The sequence below is a fragment of the Rhagoletis pomonella genome, unplaced genomic scaffold (assembly GCF_013731165.1).
Source record: "Rhagoletis pomonella isolate Grant_MI unplaced genomic scaffold, Rhpom_1.0 Rhpom_scaffold_00004, whole genome shotgun sequence".
Classification (NCBI taxonomy): Eukaryota; Metazoa; Arthropoda; class Insecta; order Diptera; family Tephritidae; genus Rhagoletis; species Rhagoletis pomonella.
Window position 1 is genome coordinate 22,954,065 of NW_023458558.1, and position 7,951 is coordinate 22,962,015.

The following is a 7,951-nucleotide window of genomic DNA, read 5'->3' on the forward strand; positions in this document are numbered from 1 at the left end:
ATGACCAATCGGTCAGGGAAATGAAGTTCGGAACTTCAGTTTGTGTCGCCTAGCCTAAAAACCATCTACAATTTAAATTTCTGAGTGTCTACCAATTTCCACATTTATTGCTTTTTCTTTATATTCTTTTCTTTTTTCAACAAAGAAGTGGATAAGCTAATGTCTCATTTACCTTTTCCAATGATTTATGCATTTTTGCACACAAACACACATATATGTATATATTTACTATATACATATGCATGTACAAATCTATGTGGCCACTTTGATCACATAACTACGAGTATTTTTGTGGTAAAGTAGCAAATCTAGCCAACTGATGCATTCGGCAGGCAACATGCAAAATTTTCCACATACACACATTTCTAGTATGCTTACCATTTGAATTTTTTACTTTTTCCCCGCTGCTCTGCCAAATTCTCTTCACAAAAAAAAACCATTACAAAGCTATGCTCTCTCACTCATAAAGTTGTATTACAAATAAAATTCGCCAAAATAAAATACAAACGAAAAATTTAAAAGCGTAAAAGCGGAAAACACACAAACGATAAAAGAAGCAAACCCAATGGAACGAAAACTAAACAAAAAAATATATAAAATAGAACCGAAATAAGTAAAAAACAAAAAAAAGAATCAAAAAAGCGAATGCAAATATTGCAACATAAAATGTTGCCAGATTGTATGTATATGTACCATTTTATTTGGCAACACAAAATGTATGCAAAACATATGAAAGAAGAACAACAACAACTTCAAAAAACAAAAAACGGCGTACGGACGAAAGAGCGCTTGAATAAAAATATTTACTAAGCCAAGAGCTCGCATGAGGCAAATAAAAAATATGTATATTAGGGTAGACCAGAAATGCACGCGGAAAAATTAAGGTCGGAATATTAATGCGCTGATCTCCTAGGATTGTTCTAAATCGAAAAAGCACTCGCCTGTTGTTTTTTCCGAAACAAAAGAGGTCTACAGGTTGCCCAAAGTTTTCAATGTATTTTATGTGGGGAAAAAACTACGTTTCGTAGAAATGGTAGGGTATTATTGAAAATCAACATTTCAACGATCGGAGAACTCTGTTTCTCTCGGGAGACTTCCAGTAATAGTACCCAATTCTTTAACTATTTTGTCTCCAATTTATTTTTTTCGTTTTTTTCTTTTGTGGTCTCTAAAAATTGTTAATATTAAAAACCTGTTAAACAAAGCATTCGAAATTATTATTGATAGTCTCTTGAAGAGAATTAAAGTTTTACGAACGAAAAACTTGGTTTTTAAGAATTCATACTATTTTTACAAAAAATTGCTTCTTTCCCATATAAAATACTATGTATATGTAAAACTGTGAGCGCTTTGTGCGTCCTGTAAAAATTTTTTGATTTCAAAATAGGAAAACAGGGATATAACTTTTTTCAGAATAGAACAAAACCGGTGTTGAGGGCATTCTGACTGTACTTATTGTGGACCACACTAATGTATTTACATATTGGATATGTACATATGTATGTGCATGTGCAAATAAAAAGCTTGCCAAAAATATTCATACCTAAATATGTATGAGGAAATGTATATGTACTTATGTATAGTATATATGCATATTAGGGTGGGTCAAATTTTCTGCATCAACGGCACATCGCTATTGTGGTTATTTGGGTCATTTCAAGCATTTTTGCCAAAGAAATCATAGGTCTAAAATGAATTTCGAGCAAGCGATTTTTCCTATTCAGTTTTTTTTTTCAAAAAGTGGCTCACCTGTTGAAACAGCTTTATTTTTGGGGTCGATAAATCCATTTCAGGCATTAATTTTTTCTATTGAGGGCCATCAGAGGGCGCTTCCGTAGTTTTGTTTTTGTATTTATAACGCCTTTTTCCGAAAATCGACATCATTTTTGCGAAAATCCACGAAATTTTACTCTCTCAATGCAATTTCATAATGCAATAAAAATAATAAAAATTACTACAATCAACACTCAATCAACATTGTGCAGTCCCCGCTGGGTGGTAAAAAAATAGAAATAAATTTTGAATCAACCGAAAAACGTCGGCGGTAACACCGCTGCCGCCGCAGTTATGAGCCATTGCATATGCCTGCGTGAGTTTTAATTTTGACTGCGGTTAATCGTCGACCGCTTTACCATCGTTTATAATATAATTAATATTAATCCTATCCCATCTTTTTACTTTACAATTGATCGGTATCGTTTTCGCGTGAACACCCTTAATGGAGACTTTTCCCCAATGTTCTAGCATAGCACCGTTCGTCAGCTGCCGTCTCTTTAAGCTGAACTTTACTTATTGAATACAACTAATTGCCGGTAAGGTTCGCTCCTATCGGTTGGAGTGTAAGAAAATAAGGATAGGGCAAAGGGAAAAACAAAAGAAAACTTTGTGGCGGCCAGTGCGCGACAAGGCTCATAGTTCCTATTTACTGTGTGTCCCCGTGGACCACACCACGGCAATTAAAGAAAACAGTCAACAGAACATTTTTTTTTTTGAGGTTTTCAGAGAAGCCCATTCCGATGATTGTTGGTTATTCCCCGTAGACAACTGCTGCCGCATATAATTTGTTGTAAAAAAAAATAAATTAAATTAAGTCAGACAAAATCTTTCTTTAACTAAATATATGCAACATTGTGAAGTACGCAGAATAAATTAAATAGTAGCTTTTTTTTTGTAATCAAATTATAGTGCAAAAATTATCTGACAAATAACGGTGTAACGTAGTGATAGTCTTACCAATTTGAAAATATATAGCGATTTGTTGAAATGAGAAATTTTGAGTATATTTTTATCAGAAGGAACATACGCACATGGGTATCTATAGAGCACGTCACGGACCCGCAATCGTCTTCACTCTCGTCACCAAAATCAGACTGCCGCTTCTAAATTTAATCTGTCAATATTAGCATCACTTATTTGGTCGCTGTTATCTATTTGAATATGGAAATCGGAAAAAATGTTCACTACCAATAACACTCTAGGCTCTTTTCCAATTGTAATAAGCAGCTGAAGGATAAGCATAAATTAAATTTCTATTTATCAATTTTTTGCCACTTGTTGCACTGTTTAGCGACATATTTTTCACTTTTTAAAAGCGACAATTGCTTCCGCATAGCAAAAACAAAATACCACATTTGAAGCGAAAATTGGTAACGCTAGGAAAATTTCCTTTGAGCGCACTTTGCCGCCAATTTATTCGATATCCTTCGTAATTTGTCGCAAATTTAAACTTGCTGCTTTGTTACACAACACACGTATATTTTTTTGCAACGCGACACACGACTTCACCGTACGGATGTTCGAACGCAACTGACAAATCGTTGAGGTGAATGACAAAGGGCAACCGCTACATTCACATTGGCGGGATTATAAACCACCCTCTTTATACACTTCGTCAAAAAATTTGCAACAGGAAATATAGAACAACAATTTAAAGGAATTATCGGATTTTTAATTCTATCTCGAAATTTATTAACTTGCAGAAAATGTCCGCACATATTGTTACCCTAATTTGGCTAATATGCAATAAGAAATAATGATGTCGACACAAACAAAATAAAATTGGCTTAAATATGAATGTACATCTTTTTTATTACATTTAGGTAAGACTTTTACTGCGTCAAACTGTGACATACATATTCATCTTGATATATATGTACCGATCTACATAAAGGGTGGTCCATATAGTGGTTCCTTTTATAAATTTAAAAATTTAACAAAAATATTTGCTCCAGTATATTAATCGTTTTAATGGCTTATTCAAACAAAAAAAAAACAATCTCATTATTTATCGAACACGATTTTATTCATGCGACCGCCCAGGCTGGCTTCGCAGTAGTGTATCATGCTAACCTAATTTTGTTAGACCTTGTGGACGGTTTCCGGCTATATCTCGTTATCCGCCTTAAGAGCCTGAATCGTTAATGCACTGCTCGCATAGCTAAAAAGTCTAACCGTGTCAAAACGCAACTCCGAGGTGGCCAATTGACACGATTACCGAAATTGGCGCGAAAAAGATAGATTGTGGCTTGGGCATGGCGTGTATGGCATGGCGCGCCATCCTGCTAAAACAAAAAATCCATGTCCTTAATTTGCAGCCACAAAAATTGTTCATCATGCCCTGTTACTAAAAGGCGAACAGCAGATCTTTCAACTAGTCTTTTCGTTTATTCAATAAACGCAGTGTTTGTGCTACACAACATTGACTTTGGAATAAGGCTTACATTATTTCCCAACGTTGTTCAAGTGTAAAGGGATTCATTTATCAAAATTTACAGCGGGAAGGAGCTGTCACCTCAAACCGCAAAACCCAAAATATTAAAATTTAAAAAAAAAGAACTGACTTGAGATTTTGCTCTATACTAAAACCGATATATGAATGAGATATGGCCACTTTGCAAGGATGGTATATGGGCTTACCACCTGGAGGAATTCACTAAAACATCTACTTTAGTTTAGAAGGTAGGGCGCACTTGTTGTTGGCTGTTTAATCGGGATGGGTGTGTACCGAAACTTACTCCGAGTGGAACCTGCCTCTACATATATCCCCCTAAGGAGTGAATTCGAGAATGACAGCTTCTGGAATAGAGGTCAAAGTGGTGGAGCAATTGTAGGTATACAGGATTTTTGCATCCTACCTACATATCTTAAGCACAGGTGGTATTCACTGAAAACCTACTGGAAATGAGGGCGCTAGAATCGTTAGACTTAGAGAGTGATTACGCGTAATCGATCGTGGGCGTCCAAAGGAGTTTCTGCGGTCAGCTGTCTCGACTCGTAACTGTCCGTTAGACGAACATTTGGAACGATGTAATATCGTTTAGGATCCCTATCGCCGCAGCTGTTTGGAGGATGACGATGTGGAGTGATCTTAGTATATTCTTCTCAGCTGCCGTGCTTTTGTAAGACTAAACCTCTTCTTCTAGGGAGAACATCAGCTGACTACGGAGCTATATTTTGAGCACTTAGCGCTTATTCAACCTGCTAAGCAAAATGAAAAAAAAGCAAAACAGTAAGGAAACCCAATCCTCTTCCTATGATTCATAGCTGCTGGATATCATTTTGAATTTTAAAGTAAACAAAAAAGACGGTAATTTCTTCATACTCAACAGATTTTTTTCCTACGATGTTTTTTATCAAAAAATCAGTGTATACCTACCATCTTTTTTTTTACAAATTTTTTTATAATACCAAGTTTCTTGTGTGGCTGCAGCAAAAATTAATATTAATTATGCTTCTGGCACTCAAATTTGACGGTTACATGCAAATCCACTCTAAGCAAATAAAAGTGAAAAAATTACATGCATTAGAACAAATTGCTACAACCAGAGTTGTTTCACACTAGAATATATTTATAAATGGGGGGCTGGTGTACGAGAGCTCGGGGATAAGAAACACAAATTGTGACGGAGCAAATCGACAGCGACCGGGGAACATACACACGAATCGAATCGAATGGAATGACCGGCAATTTATTTCGCTACACTTTATTGATTTGTGTAGAAATGCCGCAATTTACATGTTTGCACAACACAAACTTACACATGCATATGTACATATGTATATACAATCACATAAAAAAATATTATGTATAATACCCACATAAAGCAGTAAAAAAGAAGCGCTTAAGTGGCAAATGGAGGCAAAAAGAAATATTAACTCATCCTTTTTTTTGCTTTGTGGCATACATCCGTTTCTTCAAGCTATCTGGCCACAATCGACGAGGTGGATTTGAAATTTATTTGCCAAACGATTATGATGCATGAACACCAAGACGATGGAGCAGCGGCAGCAAGAAAAAAGGAAAGAAGGAAAAAAGGAAAAAGGGAAAACGACAGGATATCAATAAACCTAAACCAAAAGACCAGAAGGAAGATGAAGAAACATGGAAAGACATGTTTTGTTGAGCAATGGTTGGTCAGTTGGTTGGACAGTTACATATTTGTGCATCTCCGAAGGCAGTAAATACTAGGACGTAGCCCTTGTGGCACTAGTTCCATAGTAGTTACTTTCTTACTGTCTTTGAAATAATTCAAATCGAATAAAAAATAAGAACGTAGCTTATTAAGCTCACGCCCCTTCACAGCAGAACTGCTTTTGTACCTTTGATGTGGATGAGGATATGCAGAACTTGACCGCTTGAAAGCTAGACTTAAAAGGATGCATACAGGAGTTAATAAAAAGGTGAATGGCATTTTGGAAAAAATATAGACCTTAGCTCACTTTTGGATACCTAAAATTCACTATTGTACCATAAATGAACGAAAAATGCACAAGCAAATCACATGTGAAGTGAGACGTACTCCGATTGAAAGACGAATGACTTCCATGTTTGCTAAGGATCAGCAAGAAGATGGACATCATGGCGGATACAAACCATACTGCTGCCAGGCAAATGGCAATACAAATACATGCATGTACATACATATGTATCAGGGATATTGCCAATATTCGCATTCGCATTCGTTATGCGAATAATTCGCATCATTTTACACATTCGTATTCGACATTCGCATTCGCATCAAATAATACGAATACGTTTAGCGAATGCGAATGTGTACATGGGCAGAGAGTCCACTCTAATATTGTTGAAATGGCTCTAAGTCTGTCTAACAAGGACGCGGATAATAACCGGTGTTGAGACAGTTTCTCAACGGAACGAAACGAATGAAAAACTACGCCAGCTGAATGTGAATTCAAGTTTTATTTTGCATAGTTTCAACACATGTAATTATACATGTATGTATGTTAAAATCTCAATTATGGATAAAACTTAAATCAAATCAATTTGTAGAATATGATATCGTTAAATTATACATACTTTAAGGTATAAAAATTAGGACGTATGACGAGATCTTGATTAATTGCTTTTGAGCTATTTATGCACGAACTAACTAACGTACAATTGGCGAACAAATTGGTGCAATTGTAGACTCCTCTGACAGAAGTCATTTTAGCTTATCGATAAAAATGAAAGCTTCAGATTATTCTAGTATGTATAATATAATGGGGTATATTCTTGTTTTCGTACGAATCGAAAATCATGAAATGTTCCTATCTTTTCCTATACAAAAATTTCAAATTTTCGATTCGTACGAAAACAAGAATACGCCTCAATATATTTTAAACAGTGGCGACAACAACGGGCTCTTAGCTTCAGGCACTATAGGGTTAAGTAGTATATCAAGCAACATTGGGCGCGTTCATAAGTCGTAGCTGTTGGGTAACCGTTGGCTGTTTGTCTTAGAAACGCACAGTTGAGAAGTTACGCTCAGCCCAACAGTTGGCAACTTTCCGCCATTTTTTCCAGCGGAAAATTTTTACGCTACCTGAACTCAACGTGTTGGGCTTAGCCTAAACAGCTGATCGAAAAGACTTACGCCGCTTATATTGAATTAAACGCCGCTTTGTTAGGTGGCAGTTGCAAACAAATTTATTATATTTTATATTACTGACGTGATAAAGTAACTAAAATATGTTATAATAATACTACGTTTCAAAATATATGTTTTTAAGATGTTTGCTATATAATTTTACACTGTTTAATTCATTGTAACATTGAACGATTTTTTCAACACGGCGGCGGCTCAGCGTTGAATTCTCAATAGTATCGGCGCAGCTATCTCTATTTATTGCAATTTCATTTGTTTACATTTATCAGCTGTTCATTTGGCAGCATATTCATCAAGCCGTTTCTAACACGTAATTGTTGGGTTCAACAGTTGCCAGCAGTTTCGTAGCAGATGAGCTAAATAGCTACGTCTTAAGCTGAAATTAAACCTACCGGTACGTAAACCCGAGTCAGCTGACACGATCTTTCTTACCAAAGCGCCATGTAAATGAAAACTCAACACCGCAGAATTTTCTGTAGTTGTAGCCCGTAGCGCAGAAATCTGCGGAATTTAGATTTTTCCGTGTCAGCTGATTTCTACTTCTTTAGATGGTTGCCACTTCG